The following is a 20,361-nucleotide window of genomic DNA, read 5'->3' as shown; positions in this document are numbered from 1 at the left end:
GCTCAATGACCTATCCAGTCGAGGTCCATACCTAATCCTAACCATTTGAGGTCAGCGCCGAATCTCACCCATCTCATGAGAGTTTTGCAACTTGTGGGTTACCTTCTAGACACAACCACGGAGCAGCACGCACAAGCATGTACCCTCACTAGCCGTTCGCGGGTGCGGTAAACATTTCCATCGCAAGCTCGACCAAGCAGAGACGTCGCTGTTACACTTAGGATTGTGGGTAATGAAGTACTTCTCCATGACATTGCAAATAAAACATGTTTTTCTTAAAACAAGGTTGATATCATACAGACTTGTGGCTTTTACAGGAGCATATACCAGCGTTTCACAATCTCGTAGCGCGTCGTAAGTCTGCCTCGGATGGTTACGACATTATGGCTAACTAGAAAATGCATTCCCTGCAGAAAATGCGTGTGAATGCTGAAAGCTAAAATCAAAGTATTGCTGAAAATGCAGAAATGTGAAATGACTTTCCAAAAAAAAATGTGAAAGCTGAAATGCATTGCACTGCGCTGCTGAAAAACCTGGAAATTGAAATGTCAAACTGGCAGAGTTGGAAACTGAACTACATTATCTAAACGAATGCCGAATCAAGCATTCATTCTAATAATCAAATTCCTCGATTCAGAACATGAATGGGATTTTCCCTTCCACAACCTCACTGTTGAGCTCCATCGCCACATGAATAATCTCAGAGAAATGTTTAATTCATTAACTTCATCAAACAATGAAGAGTCTACAGCGTATCCCATCTATCATACAACAATTCCATTTCAACAGTTCAACTTCAGAGCAACAGAAGCAGCAGCACTCTGGTTCATGTTACAGTCACACGGCTACTGTACATCCAGCTACGCCGTACACTCGGTGTCCTTCAGTTAGCCGTGTCACCGCTTCAGACCGCCCGTTAAATCATTCAGTGGGCTGTCCCCGGCTCTTTACTTAAACTTCTCACAGCGTTGGCGGCTTTATTATTGATGAGACACTGAGTGCAGGATACTCAAATATGCAAGATTTGCAAACTTTCTGTCAAAATGAACACTCATCTGTCCCAGCGCCTGCACCGTCATCTGCCACTGTCATGAAGTGGAGGAACTGGGAGGAATATTATATATGTGTGTGTGTGTGTGTGGGAGTGTCACAGTGTCCTCTATACCCTGTGCTTAGCAGAGATGACACCTCATTATAGTTTTGGATATCACCTTGGCTCAAACCGTGGACCCACATGTCGCCAGCGGACCACCGCAAACTCCACAGGGATCGTTACAAGCCTCTTCGCTCTCACCTCGCACACAGATAGCAGTAGTGATTACTTGGCCGCTTGATAACTTTCTCTGTGTATATAGGTCTGTATGTCCATGTTCGTGACAGCAGGTAAATATAAGAAACCGGCTGTAAATCTGTCCGTACTCGCACCGGGAAACCAAGCTGGGCGCTCTAAGCTGGATCTGGTTGAGCAAACAAGCTCTGTGAAATGAAATCTGTATGCACAAATGCGACACATTGTGCTCGAGTGCTCTCGGTGAGAGAGCCGGGGGGAAACGGCAAAATTACTTGAGCAATCCCCTTTTGTAAATGGACAGTCTATCCTTCCGTGTCACCCACCAGTCTTTTTGCACACACTCACGCTCCTTCAATTTCCTTTATCTTAGGCTCTAAGGTGTACGTATCTCGAGCCTTTTCTCTCTTTTGTGTTATCTCGGCATCAAATCATACTCGCACGCACGTATTTGTACACACACACACAGTGTCTTTTCTCCCTGGAACAATGGTGCTCTTCGGTTGAGGGAGCAGCCGGGCTAGATAAGGGGGCAGAGACTTGATCCCATCTGAGACACACTTGTCACACAGCGCTCCAGTGTAATTACAGCCCCCATCCATGCTGACCATCAGCCCCTGAGCATCCCCCACTGGGACCCGCGAGGCTCTGCAAGTGTTGATGTGTCTCTTGTTTTTTGTGATTTGTCAGTACGAGCTGTTGGGTTTCTGATATGTGAATCGGTCCAATCTTGTGCATTCGTGCAGTGTAACTTTGTGACCACACATCGCTGAGGAAGAGTACTCTGTCATTCGAGACTTAAAACTTTTTTTGCCTTAAGAGTTGACTCCAGGTAAAAGCTATTTCATATTTTTCCCTTTTCTTTTATTAAATCTATAGAAAATCAGAGGAGAAAAAGTTGGAGATAAAGTGAAGCAGAGGAGATCATTGATTTCTCAGACAGTCAATTTCAGAATGTACTTTTAAGTTACTGTGAGGAGTTTTTAACTGGTTATGAAACAGTCTCAATGTAATACTGATGCCTCTATATGACCTCCATAAGTAAACAAGACCATCAGCTAGAACATTGGCTATTTCTATATAGGTAATGCTTGTCAAAGATACGAAAAAAATAAGTGGAGGTAGAGAAACACCAAGTTTGGTTGATGAAAGTTTCACCAAAATAAAAGCCTGTTAGGAAGGAGCAGAGAAAAGACAGAACTCCCTGTTGGTCCCTGACAGAAAAGCTCCATCGATTACCCAATGCAGATAATTTGCTATTGGATGTTTTATACCTGTAGCTGCTAATGGTATAGATGAGCTGGGAGGATAATTGAATCTGACCAAGATGATCGAGTGAGAGGAAAAAAAGATAGACTCACAATGATAGAAAAAAAGGAACCAGTTGGCTGTAGTCCTAAAGAGCGCAGAGAGCGGTGAAATACAGCTAATAATGGCTCCAGTCCAACACCAGCTGAATGAATGCATACATGAATACACTTTTTGCAGGTGTACTGGACAGGTTTGTTCACACATATACAATATAAATCCTTCTAATTCGCAGTCTTTCCATACTTTAGAATGATGACAGCCACAAGCAATGCACCCTATAGAGCTGACAAACTTATGATAATAATGCAAATTAATTTTAACGCCACTAATTTCTTTAATGCATTAACACAACTTATATCGATATCGATCTTCCAGAGGTTGTAGCGGGCTCAGTTTAAAAGCTAGAGTGAAGATACTGGCATCATATGAAACTATAAAACCTAACCATGTCATATTAGCTTGTCACAAAAGAAGCTAAATAACACTCCAACATTTTGGCGAGGGAAAACTGGAACAGCCATTTTCAAAAGGGTCCCTTGACCTCTGACCTCAAGATATGTGAATGAAAATGGGTTCTATAGGTACCCATGAGTCTACCCTTTGCAGACATGCCCACTTTATGATAATCATATGCAGTTTGGGGCAAGTCATAGTGAAGTCAGCACACTGACACACTGACAGCTGTTGTTGCCTTTTGGGCTGCAGTTTGCCATGTTATGATTTGAGCATGTTCTTTATGCTAAATGCAGTAACTGTGAGGGTTTCTGGACAATATTTGTTATTATTGTGTGTTGTTAATTAATTTCCAATAATAAATATATACATACATTTGCATAAGGCAAGCATATTTGCCCACTCCCATTTTGATAAGAGTATTAAATACTTGACAAAGCTCCCTTTAAGGTACATTTTGAACAGATACAAAATGTGGACAATCATGCGATTAAATATTTCAACCGATTGACAGCCCTAATCCTAACACGGTGTAATACCAACAGAACAACTTTCTTCTTCTCTCCGTCTACTGCCACCCTCTTATTCCTCTCTGTCCCTCCTTCCTTTTGCTTCTCTGTACGATTATCTCCCCTTCTCTTCCACCACAGACTGAGAAAATAGTTTTTTTTTGGCCAGGAAATGTGGTTTTGTGTGCAGGAGATTGCACAACAGTGTGTTTCATTTGCACAAATTCAGTGTCTATGTGTGCGTATGCAGATGTCCGTGCGTATATAGTTGTATAAAGCCAAAGCTTCTATTGTAAGTAACGTAATTGGATTACAGTGGTGTAGACCTGCTATTTTCTGTGTAAGGCTTTTCAGATCCACGGGCCTGTGATTGAATTACCTTTTGTTCTAAGTTGCATGGTGCAGCGGGACGTGATGTCCCACGTCCTGTATTCATATTCAAATAGCAGACTCCTCGGTGGGCTCATGTGAGTGTGCAGTACTGTACTGAATGCGCGGTGTGACCAAGCATGTAATTCCCCACTCAGGGTAGCCGCCTATGTTTTTAGCGCGCTGCCGTGGCTCCCGCAGAGGTGTGGTGTCACGACGCTGCGTTTATGTTGATGTGCCATCTCCCAACACTGCGGTGGAAAATTACCAAGAAAGAGCTCAGAAAATACAGAACAGACCTCAGAATAATTCTGAAATTTACAAAAGGAATAAACTTTGCTTCAAGTCACGACGACACAGGGTTCATCCGGGGAATGCAATCTCACCAAGGTTATAATCATTTTAAAACCAAAAAGAAAACTACTTGGTAAATCCAATTGAAGAAAAATAACTGCATGACTAAAAGATGAACTAATCAAATATCACTTCTTGGAAAAAGACCAATAAACTTTAGTTTGAAAATAACAAATAAGCCCATTCAAACCACTGCACTTTTGCCACGATCGTGACTGCTACATGAATGTGAACTTCAGCTTTAGTTAGTTGACATCTCACTTCTCCTTTCATTTTTTCTCTTTGCACAGCTCGACTGTCTGCTTTAGAAAAACACGGGGAGTATAATAAAACATGAATCATCTGATGATGACATAACAGGCGCCCTTTTAGCAAAGGTAACTGAAGAAAAATGTGTGCTTTTCCCCGAACGGTAATTATTCACATAATTATAGCAACAACTGTTGCTAAGTGAAGGTTTATTGAGTTTGCCTCTGTCCCAACTTTGTATCTAAAATTAAACAGTACAAAAGAGGCTCTGATGCATACAGCGCCATTGAAATGAGGGTGGTTGCGTAATATGACATTTAATGTTGTTGGATGTCACTATACCTCCCCTGGTGGTGTTGTGTTACATTACCTACCAACTGAAGTGTGATGCTCCTGACATTAAGGCTATTTTTGAGGCTTTTTAACGATAATTGCACACTAGGAGAGTATTGAAAAAGCTGGTTGAAGAGGAAAAGATGCTAAAGTTTGATCTGTATTTGCTGGAGGTGTTAGACGCATGACTTTCAGGCTGCTGCAAGAAAAAACATTATTAAAAAGGCCTGTGAAATCATCGCCATCATACCATCATTTAAGGGCTCGTATGATGATGGTTGAAGGGCAGTCTCCCTACGCACTCCTTCACACGGCTGTAAAAGTGAAATATTGCCTCAGAGCCCCGACTGGCTGTAAGTATACTTATCAGTCTGTGTTGAAGTACTATCACCCCACTAAACATTTCTGTGTTTTGAATCAATAAATACATCTTTGCGCTCTCAGGATGATTGACTGGTTTGCTGCTTGAAGTACTGACTTGCTGGAAAAACACACAAGTGAATTATTATAGTCCATTTCTTTTTCCAAGGTATGCAGAAATAGTAAAGAGCCAGAAGGCCTGTCAATAAAAAGTGGGCAAAAAAAAAAACATGATTTATTTTCAAAGGACTTCATGATGACTTCACCATCTCTTCCCTCTCCTACATTTATTCATCTCACATATTTTTCTAGTCCCATTTTATCTCTCACAGCTTAGTATTCTGACAACATAACAGGCTCTGGTAGATGTTATGTTTCTCATGTGTATTTATAAAAAAGGGACACTATATCTTTGCATGCACGGCTCCCTCAGAGCAAGGATAACTGGTGGTGGTGCTGGTGTGTGTGTGTGTCCACCCTGTTATGGCAGAGCCATTGCGGCTGTCCTTCAGTGATGCTGACGGAGGATATAAATTCATTACTCCCTGAAGCAGACAACCCATCATTCTCAACACGGTGCTTCTGCATTCACATACAGTGCATCTTCGTGTGTGTGCAACACCTCACTGGGAGCAAATGTGTGTGTGTGTTTGCACACTCCCGGTCTGGTGCGTGGGTGTCAAAACCGGTGAAGGTCAAGCAGATAGGTGGGGTCAGCTGACTGTTATTCAACAGCAGCCGTAACAGAAGCTGCCAGGAATATTGATTGACAGCGTTTACAGTAGACAGCACCACTTGGGCATGTCATTGACATCAAATGTAAGACTTCCACCCCTAGTCAAGGAGCCCATGATTATCTGCCTGCATTCATCACACGATGATAATATGTGGTCAACTGCTGGATGTGCTGTTTTCTAGATCATGAGCTGACCACATGTGAATATTGATCTGAGGGGGCTACAGTGTGTCGGTGTACTGTATGTTCACCCATTACCAAATGCTCCTGACCTTCCATGCCAAGAAAATGTATTGTATGTGGATACCATTATCTGCAAAAGGATAGAAAAGTGAGAAAAAACACGACCCTTTGAGGCTGTCTTCAGCTATATACTAACGTCAACATGCTGAAATGCTCACGACGACATTGCTAACATTTTTCTGTTTTGCAGGTATCATTTTTGCCATGTTAACATCTTTAGTTTAGTGTTAGCTAGGGCTGGACGATATATAACACGCATGTTTAAAACCTCCTAACATGTAGACACACGTACTGTAGGCACATTCTAAAACACACACAAACACACAGACACACAGATTCAGAGATGTTTTGAAAGGGATTCAATCTTAATTCATTCTTAATAGAAAGTAGCCACTGGCTTTTTGCTGTTATTTGTACATTCTTTATCCGTTCTCATTTTCTACCATTTCCACTGGTGATTTATGACTGCCAGAGGTATTAAGGATATCGCTTTAAATGAACCGAAAATGGCCCCTTCCTCGTCCACCCAATGAAGTTATTCAATTGCCAACCAATATGGCAGCGACAAATGACAGCCATTAGGGTGCAAAGCTTCCACTTGCACTTTGGCCTGAGCATCTCACCTAGTGTTTATGCTGGGCATTCATCAGGAGGGTGTGATCACTGGATGGAATCTCTAAAAAGATCATTATTTTCCTATTACGGCTACTGGAGCAATCTTATATTCTTTGACCCTGCAAACTTCTCTTGAGCAGACGTATTATACTTTTTGTACGACACAAACACATATAAAAACATGTTTTCACACAAGCAGCCATAACATTTTAGTTAAGACTACATGAGAAGTGTCCTCTGCTACTTATGGCTTGAAGAGGTTCAAAGAGGCTCCAAGAGGTCAAAGAGCTCAGACAGATCAGAGACAAAGACATTGTGGTATTTCCCCAAAATGTCATTGTCTTTGATGCCACCCACAGTCTGAAATGGGGGGAACATTGAATGAGGACTGGACAAAGAAAAAGGAGGGCTTTCAAATTCTCTCCACCTCCATGTGAGGCAGCAAAAGAGAGATCGAGAGATGAGGAAATTGGATTGAACATCTGAGTCGAACAGAGGACAAAAGGGTAGAAAGGATAGTGAGAAATTGTTAAGAAAGAAGTAAAGAGTAAAGCAGATGAATCGAAGTGGGAGGAAAAAGTGAAAACTCTATAACAAAAAATCACCAAAGCCCCCAGTCTGGGTGAGAAAGAGAAAGGCAGACCTAAAATGGCAGAAAGAGAGACTTGTGGCTCTATTTTTGTGACAATGCATTGTGCAAGGCGGAGACATTTCGAGATCAATTTGGCATTTCGGGTGTATGCTGCAATTTTGGTGTCAAGAATGAGGGGTATTTGTTGCTTTCACTGCCTACCTGTTGAGACATGGAGTGTGGTTAGGGCTCTACCCAATAGTTTAAAACTTCAAGGCTTCATTTATAAAGTTGACATTCAATTTCTAAATCAACATTTGAAAGCTGAATTCTGTTTAGAGCCCCGGTGCATAGTTGCAGGTAAAGATCAGGCTGTTACTTATACTATTTGCAGAATTAGATTCCAGTGGTGGCTGCGCAGGATTGTTTCCGACTCATGTGATCCAAACATTTCCTATAAGTCTAAAAGTCAAAATTTATTGAAAAAAAGAGAGATGTAATCATTTCCAAAATGTATCTATTTTTATCTAATGAAATATCCATATTTGTTGGCGTTTAGCCTTTCAAAAACAACAATTTCACTCTCCCGCTTGCCGCACATAAAGAGAGGCTTGCACCTACTCTACATGTATTTATGTTGACGAAACTGACGAGTCGTATTCATTAAAGAAAGTTGATTTAATTAAAGAAGACTATTTAAATTGAGGATTTTGTTCGAAGCTTCATTCGAAAAACTCTACAGAAGGTTTGGATGTAAAAAAAAATATGACATTCGGTGCAGCCCTAGAGAGTGGCTTATCATGTTCTGTGCTCTTTTAATGCTTCAACCAAGCCTTCACATGTGAACAGATATAGAGAATCCTTATGAGGCCAATTTGACTCTGATGTACTGCAAAACCCAGCAGGAGTGTGACATGTGGCTGTGAGATCTAACATAGAACTGTCTTTATGCCATGACATGTAATCCACATGCTTTATTGGTTTCTAAGGAAATTTAATTAAGGCAATATTCTGCTGCTACTAAGACCGTGTGCGTCTGACAGCAACAATTTAATATGAAGAGCTACCAACGGAGACGTTACTCTTTTCACAATGTTAACGTTTGCTTCATCTTTGTGTGTGCAGTTTGATTTCCTACAACGTTAAAGCATGCGGATCGAACAATAAATAAAACGTTCACTCCGATGAATTGCATTTTTTTGAAGTGATTTTCAAGTGCCTGCAAGTTGATTTTCATTTCATACAGTACAAATGGAAGCCGAGGACTGTCTGGGTCGAAGAAAAAATGCATTCAGAGGTGTGAAAAACCTTTTCAGTTCAGGTGCTCTGTGCATATGTGTGTACCTGAAAAGCAAGGACGAGCCGCAAAACTGCTTTTAAATGGAAGAAGAGCAGGTGTTTTGATTAATAACTCATGCAAGCCCATACCACACTGAGATAGTTCACTGCGCCCAATCCCACCCAATTTCCAGCGGCGTGACGGTAAAGACCCACTGAAGGCGGCCCAACCTACCCTCCTTCATTTTCTATGGGACACGAGCTAATCGCTTTGTAATGCATTGTGGGATTCCAGGAGATGCAAGACTGACAAATGAAGAGAAAAACTTGATTTGCATAAACTTGAAAATGTTTAACCGTCTACAAATGAGGAAAAAAATTGAATTTCCGCCCTTTGTACATTTCTGTTAATGCACCTGTCAATCACAAGGTAGCCATGCCCTAAAGCATACCCTGCTTTGTGGTCTGTTTGACTCTAAATGGGACCATAATTTACTAAATGAACATCATGCTGTATTGAAGAAGACTTGAAACTAGTGATTGAGACCATAAACTCATGTTTTCAATGTTTACTGAGGTAATAAATCAAGTGAGAAGTAGGCTCATTTTGTCATAGACTTCTATACAATCAGACTTCTTTTTGCAACCAGAGGAGTCGCCCCCTGCTGGCTATTAGAAAGAATGCAAGTTTAAAACACTTCAGCATTGGCTTCACTTTTCAGACCCGGAGGCTGCCCACTGATTTTAAGTCAGTGATTCCCAAAAGCAGAGCTATCCTCGTTTGAGTCGAGTTGGTGAAGTCGGTAAGATTTATGAGCCTGTGTGCATTTTCCCACGTGTCTTTTCACCCAGTCCTATACGTCAGAGTTAATTACATGGAAAAGGGATGAGGGGTGCATCCGGCAAGGGAGAGAAAGCACAGAATCAAGACAGGCTTCAAAGAACATCTGTTTTGGTTGCCAAAGTGTAGTTGAGCTTGCGGATTCACTTTTGTGAAACCATATGACCTAAGCAGACATGTAGCAATCACAGGAGGATTATTTTGCATTCACATTAAGACAGAAAGTAAACTTTCACCTGCTAACCACCATGGGACGTTGAGCTTGAACTTTGCCTGCAGCTACTTGAGTTTGCTCATGCCAGCTGGGTTTTTGGAAGAGCAAATAGTTTCAGAATCATTTTTTAATATCTTCAAGAAAGTAGAAGTTCTTTGTTAATTTCCCACTGGTGGAAATATGTATGCAGTATAACTGACAACAAGGCCTGATACCCGACACTATAAATAAGATGGAAGAAATTCCTGACATGGTGTATGAGAAGAGAAAGTTTTGAACTGTTGTGGGTGGCGTGACAGAAATTCTCCCAAAGGTCCTTAAAAGTGATGATGCGGGCGGTGCATCAAATGATGACACAGACGAAAGGTCGATTAGAGTTCATCAACAGGCTCCAGACAGTGGCTGTCGGCCAGACTCAGCAGCTTGGCGATGTATGCCGTAACAACCGCCGATCCTCTGGGAACTCAATCCAGGGGCAGGTTGGATGATGTGCTCGGCCGGGCGTGGTTTCCACATATGCCAGGGTAAACTGGGAAACTGCTTTCCAATCCACAACATTAGAGCTCCAGATACTCAATATAGAATAGGACAAAGAATGCCAGATGGAGAGCAGTTCATCTTCTTCACTCAGCTCTAAATTAAATGGGATCAGAGGGGATATTTGTGATGGAGTTAAGAATATTCTGAAGTAGACTTGCCGCGGTAGTCGTTGTCAGCGGTGTTAAACGGTGTTCAGGCAAACAAACGAAAGGGTCTGCTCCGTACAGCAGCAGAGTCGCAGGAATCAGATTTCACGTGACAAGAGTAAAGCTGTGTTCACACTACGATCAACACCGCGACATTCTACAAGCCATTTTCAACGGAAGCCGGTGACATGAAGCCACAAACTGACTCCTGACGCTTGTTGCTCCCCTAGTCTGCAGTTAAATCTAATGCAACCAGATGTTTAAACTTATTTTCCAGCTGCCAGGGTGAACAGATCAAATATTATGAAGTGGGTTATCATTTATATTTGTCTTTTACTGTTGTCTTTTCTCCTCTGATCCATGTTTCATTCCCCCTAACCTGCTCTGGTTATGTCTTTGTATCAAATGTCATTCCTAAATCGTGTTTCTTTATGCTACATTAGCTCATGGTCTCATAAAAGAAAATCAAATCTGAGAACGGGTGATACCAGCGTGATACATTACTACAGCACAAACATATTTAGCCCCATAAAGGCAATAAAACTGACAAAATGTGAGTAAGTAAATTAGAAACCCGAAAATGAATGAAGACAAGGAACGGAGATATTGTAATGATGAAGAATTAAGATTCTTTGTGTGCTGCCGAGCTCTCTCTATTTTTGGCTTTTCGTTATCTCACTCATTTAATTCACACTTTTTGTCTGCTGGCTTCTCTCTCTCCAATTGGCCTCTCTTATCAACTTTCCTCCCCTCCATCTCCTCTCATCCTCTGAGGAATTTTTATCATCCTCTCCTCTCCCCAACTCTTCTTTTTCCCTTTCACACCTCCTCACTCCCATAACGCTCAGACTTCTGAAGGGCTTAGCGAGCAGCACAGTGAACAGTAAACATTTTACAGCATTTTTGGGAACCGTAAAGAGGAGTCATTTCACCTCAGTCCTAAAATCTTTTTTTAATAATGTCAGTGACTCACTGCAAAGAAGTACACCTCCTCCTTAGTGGGGATATTTACAAAGTTGCCTCGCTCGCTGCCGCATGCCATACTGAATGAGGTGTGTGGGCTGCTGCAGGTTTACAGAGTGGGAACACTTGATTGCATCTGAGGGTGAGGTGTTGAGGGTTTGTCCAGTGTGTGTGTGTTTGTGTGCCATTGTGTATTCATGTGTATACACATGCATTCAGCACTGTTAGCTGGGAACATATTATTACTGCTTTTCCCAGTAATTATAGTATACTATAATTAATGTCCCATTTTTTAAATGATATTACAGTTCTCATTAAAAAGTAAGTTAGTTGTGCTACTGCCTTTTTTGAATATCATTCAATATTATTTAAAAACATTGTGCAAAATACGTGGGTTGGGGGTCTCGGAGCCCTTAATTAACAACTAGGACTTCCTATAAAACATAAAGTCTCATTTTTCCATCTTAAAACTTAAGCCCATTATTTTCTATTCATCCATACTGAAATGTTGAAAGGTGAGGAGCTGCAAAGAAATTGACAATTGACAGTGAGCAGGCAGCTACTGTTTATTGGTGCTGTTTCCATACCGACGCTGCCGGTTATAGTTGTGCAAATATATACTATATATAGGCATATTGATACATTTAAACCTTGCAGTACTGCTTCTCCTCTGCATATTGGTCTTTAATGACCAATAAAAGCAAATGAGTCACGCGTCCTAATTTATTCTACGGGTGTATTATACGAACTGGACGCCAACTCCGAGATGGCGCCCATTCATTTCAATGAAAATTGCTCACAGAGTGCATAAGCCAAACAAAAGGTTTTCAAGCTTCAGGGTTTGTGCATTGGGATGACGTCACGCACATAAAAACATTTCTTTTCTAGGCTCTCCGAAAGATCTATAAATACAAAACCTCCATGGATTTAAAGTTTATAATGCAAAGAGAAAATGAAATTGAAATTGAAAATGGAAAAGTCGTTAAAGTAACTGCCAAGTAGAGGAGGACTGATCTGCGTATGTCTAAATGTTGAATATTATATTCCACTTCTACTAATAGATCCCACGAAATGTTACACACTGTTCCCTTAAACACTGTGCCAGCTGTGTGTAAAGTTGTTTAAGGCTGTGCACATGATTTTGAATAGCTTTCCAGACCTCAGTCCGTCATGCCAACCTCCAACAGTTCAAACTCCTTGTTGTACCAATCATGAATAAATCGTTAATAAATTATGTGCATTTATTCATCTGAGCTTTTTGCCTATACTGCCCAACAGCCATCTCTGAGTTTATTATGGGTCCAAGTCAGGTCTTATATTAATGGTTTGTGTCAGGTCCTGAATGGATTCATGGATAATTGCATGTAATGCACACTGTATTAAAACATGCCTCAACCCCAATTACCATTTAATGTTCGGTATAATTGGTTGCGGTCTTCTTGCACGCCAGACTAAAATATCTAAATCAAATAAAAGTTTGATTTGCATTCGTGGGAGTATTTCTAATGTATTTTATTGGGAGAAAAGATAAATATAAGGAAACACATTATGTAAATTATGTTAATATGTTGCCCTGACTGACAACTCCCCCTCATGAGAGGCAACCAAGTTAATTTGAGTTTTAAAGGTCAGAAGCAGATGCTGTAATGAATTACTACTGTCAGCGAGTAATGAAATCAGTGAAGAATAATGATTAACAGATTTTACTTTTAATTAATGAGAGCGCCAATGCTGAATTTGACTCCACGAGTGCACACCGCACATCACGCTGCGAAACATTAAACGCTAAATTCCACAAGTGAATACTAATATTCAGAGAAGTGTATAGATACACCCTCTTACACAAACAAGACGTGTGCACTGTACGGTGCGTTATATCATCATAAAGTACTTCTCCCCAGACTGCTGACCCTCAGCGTCTGTTTGTAGTTTTCTTCATCAACACTAATGAAACATCTGTCTGCTGTTTCTCCAACAGAGGCGGCACAGTTAATTGCAAATAGATTACCCTACTAATTATGTCACTTTTCAATGTCCAATGTTTGTTTTTGAGAGCTTTTGAGTGGAAAAGGGAAGTGTGTGTGCGTCTGTCCTCGTTCCAACTTCATCCGCAACTATGTAAACACAACCTGTAGAAAATGTTCCTACGACAATGCACTTATCCACTGATAGAAGTGGTTGTGTTTGCAGTGCATGATCATCTGTACATTAGAGAGCGTGCTCTGGGTGTCAGCTTGCATCCCTGCCCTGTCAGCTCCGTCTGCATTCTTAACTAGCAACCTCGCTGGAGAAATAATGACCTCGAGAAACTTTATGCGACCCCTGATAAGTAATCCTGTCTTCCCTGTGGCGCTTCCTTTCAAGAAACGTTTCATTTCTTCTCGCAAGCTCCGGCACACGTCCTCAGTTCAGAGGGCAACACTTTGCACCAATTGCGGAATCTACAGTGGCCATTAAGATCTGTCTCATTCTCCTCCTCTACTCTGTGTGTACGAGTGTCGGCGCGTGTATCGTGGGAGTGGGATCCCCTAAGGAGGCTGGGGAAGGGTCATGGCAAGTCATACAGGACTGCAGATTACATTCAGTGTCTTTACATTTTCCCCCTCCTTCAGCGTAGACTTAAAGAGGACCTATTAGGCTTTTTTTCAGGTGCATATTTGTATTTTGCGTTTCTATTAGAACATGTTTACACGCTTTAAAGTTAAAAAAAACGCTTTACTTTTCTCATACCGGCTGTGCTGCAGCATCTCTTTTCACCCTCTGTCTGAAAAGCTCTGTTTGAGTTCCTGCCCCGCCCTCCCGTATAGCCCAGTCTGCTCTGATTGGTCAGCTGGCCACACTCTGTCATGATTGGTCAACCGAACCAAACTCTTCAGACTCCGCTCCAGCTCCGCTCTAACTAGCTTTGTTTGAGGGCGTGCCAAACTAGCCTCTAGGCAGGTAATATGCAAATGTATTATTTGGTGACATCACCATGTTACGGAAGGAAAGGCTGGACTTCAAGTGAGGCGTTTCAGGCAGTTCAGGAGCAGTGTTTCTGCGGGAGAGAGTAACTCCCTTTGGCTTGGACTTTGTAACTTTTCCAGACCTTTATATCATAGACTGTATATAAAGATGGATGACATGACAGCTCCCCAAAAGTGAAGCCTAAACATCTCGATCGCCCCCTGGTGGCTCGCTGCAGTATAGGCCATAAAGCCCGCCCCGTCCATGTTAGCGGATGGGACATGGGTCAAATTAAAAATCAAAGTACAAGTCAAATAGTTCTTTCCAAAAGATGGTTTCTATCGTTTTAAGTAGTTCTTATCACGCTGATGTGTGTTCAAGTGTTAATTTTTCTAGTAAGTTTAGTTATAATTAGTTATAATTAGTTATTTGATGCTATAAAAAAGGGGGAGGGGACGTCATGATTCTTCTGTATAGTGGGAGGAAGTACAGACGCGTTGTCCATCTTCATATACAGTCTTAAATTTTATAGTTTTATATGCGCAAAAAACTACAGGAAAGGGAAAAAGCAAAAAAGCATAATAAGGAACTCTTTAAGGGGAAGAAAAGGGAACACCGGGAAGCGTAAAAAGGTGGTTTTGAAACACCTGTGTCTTTCCTGTGTAACAGGCAAAGGTGGACACCATGCACAACATAGTGTTGGGAAGGGAAGTAAACGAGAACAAGAAAAAAAGAAGAGGTCAAGAGGTCAGGATGGACACGCTGGGAAAATGAAGGAGTAGATTAAAAGAAACACGCGGCGGTTCACAGATTCAGACCTTCCCCGGCTGGAGAAAAAAAATTAAAGATGGCTGAGGGAGAATGATGGACAGAGACGCTGATCTCAACATCAAACAGGACTCCTCAACTGCCAGATATGAGCACTAGTAGCTACAAACAAAAGTTGAAATACAGCAACTTGAAATGAATTTCAAACACTGGATGAAAGGAGGCAAGTGAGGGAGGGAATTGGAATACATATGAAAGGGGAGAGAAGCAGTGGGAGGCAGAGTGACAGAAGGAAATGCCAAACTTGACATAATCAGAATAGAAGGTGGTTAGTAATCCCATAGTAAGCTATATGGTAAGGTGACCCGGCTGCCCTTGTGGGAATGTAAGTAGGCGTTCATGTAGCAGCCCGGAGGCACTCAGGGGATACAAAGCTGTTCTGAGGTCAGCTCGAAAGGCACAGGCATGGGGCCTTTGCATTTTAAGGGCTGCCAAATCCCCGGGCCCCAGATCAGATGAAATTAAAAATGCACAGGCAGGAACTATACATCTCCGTCCAAGGCTCATCTTCAGTATGCATTAAACAGTTGGAGGAAGACAAGGGACGGAAAAACCGGAATGAAAAATTAAAAGAATGAGGAAAGAAGACAGGTGAGGAAAATATGGAGGGGAGATATCAAAGGGGGTAATAAACTGAGACATAATAATCTCTCTACATATAAACTAATATTGCTAAATGCGCAAAAATGTAAATTACATTGTTGAAGCGTTTAATGAAAATGCATATGTTTACGATCCTCTCAATTGCTTTTAGGATTGGTCTTATATGGAGACTGGGATGCTGATGATGAGCGAGTCTATTAAAAGATACATTATCAAATATTATCACCTCAAGCATCATTGGCAAATATGCATAATTAACTCTACTCGTAAAGCGAGACGGGGTGAGATTTTAAAACATTTATTTTTCTGTTTTTAACTTCGATTAATTTGCTATTTACTTATAGATGCGCGTTATATTTTAGGAGATCAAAGAACATACATTAATAAACAGATTGGCCTTAAATTTGACTGGGCAAATGGAATAATGTACATGTACGCACACAAAAATCCTTTCTTTCAGTGTGTTCTGTTTCTTCACATTTTCAAATCAGATTTGAGGAAGCTAGGTCAACATGTCACAGGAGTCACAGGATCTGTTTACTGATTGGCTGCAGGTTCTCTCTGGCTGCACTTTGCCGCTAAAAGTGAAACTTTTCCCAACTTTTAGTTTGGCCCACTTCGCTGCAGAATCAAACGGCCGTAGACTGCACGGCAGCTCGCCGCAGGCCGCACTTCGCTGCTGCTCTGGTGTGAATTTGGCATCAAATTTTAGAATCATCATATACATACAGGTACATATGACCCATCCTAAGCATTTTTGGAGCAGTGGGCTGCTGTGAAGCAGGGAGCAACTTGGGGTTGAGTGTTTCGCTTAAGGACACTTCAACATGTGGACAGTGGGAGTCGGGGATCGAACCACCAGTTAAAGGATGACCCGCTCTACCCCGCTGAGCTACAGCCGCCCAAAGTCTCCAAAGTTGTCTAGAGGCTCGACATGGAGAAGATGAAAAAAGTTCAACTTTACCCAAATGTTTGAAGCAAGGGAGCAACCACCTGGAGACAACCAAAACAGTTTGTTTTCTACTCCAACTCAACTACATAAAAGCACTTCAAACAGAGAGGAGGAAAAGCTGATTGTCATGGTTAACGTCTTCCAGATCCTATGACTGATCGAAACTTGAATAAAAAAAAATAAAAAATCAATGCATGAAAATACGTCCTCAGTGCTAAACATCGCCCACAAGCATCAGACTCATGAGAGATGAGAGAGAGCCGGCTGCCACTTCCAAGTCTGAATGTCTGAACTTCTCCAAAGATAGTTGTCAGTCAGTTTCTGACACCTGCCAACAGCATGAAACTCCGGTGAGACGCTTTGAGACAATCTGCCCACTTGAGAGTAAAACAACAGAAACCTGAAGTTTGCCTTCTGAGTCGTTCTTTTTTGGCAGAGGCAGACATCATGTTACATATATCTCTTTCCATCGGTAAATATCGCTAGTGTAGAGAAGAGGAAGCAAACTAGTACAGAGAGAAGAGGGGAAATATGGCGACTATATATATACACACACACACACACACAACAAAAAGGAATTCACAGCATCGGCTCTGACGGCTGTGAAATTCCCCGCATGATGCTACCAGGTTTGAGTGAGATACGTAAATAACAGGAGCCCACATTGGAAGTATCACGGAGGCTCTGACTCACAAAGTACCTGTATATACGGAGTGACAGTAAAACTCTGCGTCCAGCACACTGTAAGCCTGCAGCAAGACATGCGCTAAGCTGCTTAATGTCAACGCAGAACAGAGGAAAAAGCAGGGCTGAGGAAAGGAGGAGGAAGGGTGGATGGATGGATGGACGGACGGAGAGAAAGAGAAAACAGGGATTTTCGGCCTGTGATAGGATGTCACAGGATGGGTGAGAAGGGTGAGGATGACAGGGGAAGAAAAGGACGGGTGTGTTTGAGAGAGAGAGAGGGGGCGAAGTAGACAGTGAAATGAAAAAAGCCCTCGCAGACAGCTTGGTGACAGGCCTAAGTAAACCCCCCCACCTCACCGAAGTCAGACGGCACATAATCCAGGTGACGTGGCACGAATAATAGATGAGACATCAAACAGCAAACCCCCACCCCCTACTTCCCTTCCCTTCGCCCTGCCAACCTCCCACCTTAACCAACTACTATGCACCCCCAGCCCATCCCATCCAAAATCCCCTTTCATGTTACCGCCCGAGCAGCACGCTCCAAAAAGCTTATCACCGTTGACAAATCCCCCCAATATGCTGGGGAAAAATAGAACAGAAGAATTACATATTTGTGACGCAGAGAAAAAAAAATTATTTATTTGTTTGAGGTTGTTGTACATTTATTTCCCCCGGGGCGCTGGGGTGGCGGGTCGCTAACACGCACAGTGAAAGATGTGCGGAGTCCCGGCGCGTGGCAGGAAGACGGAGTGTTAGTGCTCCCACGGTGAGAATTTGAGGGGATCGTTACATAAACATGGGACCCATTAAGTATTGGGGGGGGGGGGGTGTAATTTGTGGAAGTGACAGATCATTCTTTCTATGTTGTCGGGGTAATTGCAGACGCTGCATCATTGGCACACAAAAAAAAACTCAGAGAATCGCCTTCCACTGTCTTATAAATACTTATAAGTAGGTTCACTGTCTTTGTTGTAGTTGCTCTTCCTTTGCTTTGTGGTAGTTTCCATCATATTCCGCTTAAATGTGCATAGCTTGTGACTTTGCGGTGACTCGCAATTTTCTCCGTTGGGCGAAAACGTAGCAAAGACGGTGAAATGTTAACCTGCACTTGACCCACCTATGAAAGAGTTTGACAGCAAACACACCCCCGTGATGACAGCCTTTCCTGCTTTCTTCACAGCCATTGAATAAATGCCAGATTTAAAAAAAAAAAAGCATAATGAAAATGTGGGACATCATCTCAATATGTGGGACGTGGGACAAGGGATAAAAATGCTGCGCAGTCCCTCGTAAAGTGGGACACCTGGTCACCCTAGGTCAATGGTGGGTAGATGTGTATACCCACTCATATATACGATGAAAACTTCTGCCTCTTCTCTGTGCTGCTATGGTGCATTGCACCTTCTGGGCCCTAGTTAGTGGAAGCTGCTACCAGATAATTGAAAGTGTCAGAGAAGTGTCTGAGCACCGCTGGGGGCTGAGAGGAGGTGCGGTTTCATCAGGAGTTGCAGGTCACGAAAAAGGTAAGAAAAAGAAGAAGCGAAGGGGTCAGAGTGGACGTCCGCCTCTGTGAGGTTGCGCTACCTGCTGAGGTGGTTTTGATTGGAGCTAAAGGTTTCTTTTTCCTGACTGATATCAACACATACACAACAAAAAATGGGAGCACTGTTTTCTTCCGAGTCAGAATTTACTTCATCAGAGCAGAGTCCTCAGGGCCTGAGGGGGGGGTACTCCTCTGCCCTGCTTCTTCTTCTTCTTCTTCTTCTTCTCCTCCTCCTCTCTCTTCCCCGCTTTCTCTTTCTCTTTCCCCCTCTCACACTTTCCCTTTCGCAGAGCCCCAGAGCCGAGACCTTAATGAAGACGAATGCGAGGAATCAATTTGCGGCATCTTCCTTCCATCTGGCTGGGGCTCGTCTCTGCACCTCAATTAGCACGGCAGCTGGGGGAGAGCTCCTCCAAAGCAGCCCTATTACACACACCAGCGTCTAGTGGAGCGGCTACGGGCTACGGGCATGGCTGAGAGAGGAGATGCATCCAAATGGGAGGAATGTGCTACTTACAGCTTAGCAGCGAAAATCTGCTTTTTTTTTTTTTTTTCTTTTTTTTTCCAGAACCGAGGAATGAAATGATAGCTTTGGCAAACTCCACTCTGCACCGCTAAAAGTCCTCTAACAACCCGGTTGATGAACAATAAAGAGAATAAGATGTTCAAGTCAAGTATTTAAGTTGTATGACATTTTTCTGCTTTGTTGTGGAGGCAAATATGGAAAGAAATGCTTCCTGGTAAACTACTAACTGCTTGACAAATCTGTGATCACTACACACAACAAATTAGCAATTGTTTATTCACGTCCTTATTGGAAAGTCTGGAAAATCTTCCACCTGTTGCATCTCCCTAACTACCAAGTATTTACTGCCAGGGATAAAGTGCAGCTAGCCGGTCATTGTTGTGAAATAAACCCCACAACGACCCGCTAGATGCATATTATCCTGCTTATTACACGGCTACTTACTTAAGAAATCAATAATTTGACACAAAAATGGTCCTCCAGAATCCGAGTTCAGAACTGCGTCCATAGCAACAGTCTGTTATACATAGCAACTGTGAAGAAATAATAGGCGTAGAATGCCGTGATTGACCAATCAGAATCGAGTATTCAACAAAGCCGTGTAATAAAAACAAATAAACCTTTTATAATTGTGTGTAACCATGAACAATAACTGTAAGAAAAAGTAATTTATTGGAAATCTTAATTTCAAGAAAGTACATGGGGCGGATGCGGCTCAGAGGTAGAGCGGGTCGTCCACTAATTGGAATATTGGTGGTTCGATCCCCAGCTCCTCCGTTCTCCGCCCAAATTGCTCCCGAAGGCGGCGCCATCGGTGTGTGAATGAGTGTTTTAGATCAGATCCTGATGGGCAGGTTGGCACCTTGCATGGAAGCCTCTGCCATCAGTGTATGAATGTGT

At 42.3% G+C, this 20,361-nt stretch overlaps 1 long non-coding RNA gene across 1 annotated transcript; it reads right to left on the bottom strand.

Moving 5' to 3' along the window:
• Positions 1-1,942: 1,942 nt before the first annotated feature.
• Positions 1,943-16,406, bottom strand: LOC119482886. The gene is made up of 3 exons (XR_005205567.1): positions 16,263-16,406; positions 11,805-11,807; positions 1,943-1,954 (listed from the first exon to the last, which is right to left on the bottom strand). It is a non-coding gene; the product is annotated as an uncharacterized LOC119482886 (long non-coding RNA).
• Positions 16,407-20,361: the final 3,955 nt, after the last annotated feature.

The sequence above is a fragment of the Sebastes umbrosus genome, chromosome 23, assembly GCF_015220745.1.
Source record: "Sebastes umbrosus isolate fSebUmb1 chromosome 23, fSebUmb1.pri, whole genome shotgun sequence".
Lineage (NCBI taxonomy): Eukaryota > Metazoa > Chordata > Actinopteri > Perciformes > Sebastidae > Sebastes > Sebastes umbrosus.
This window is presented reverse-complemented; position numbering and strand designations above follow the sequence as displayed.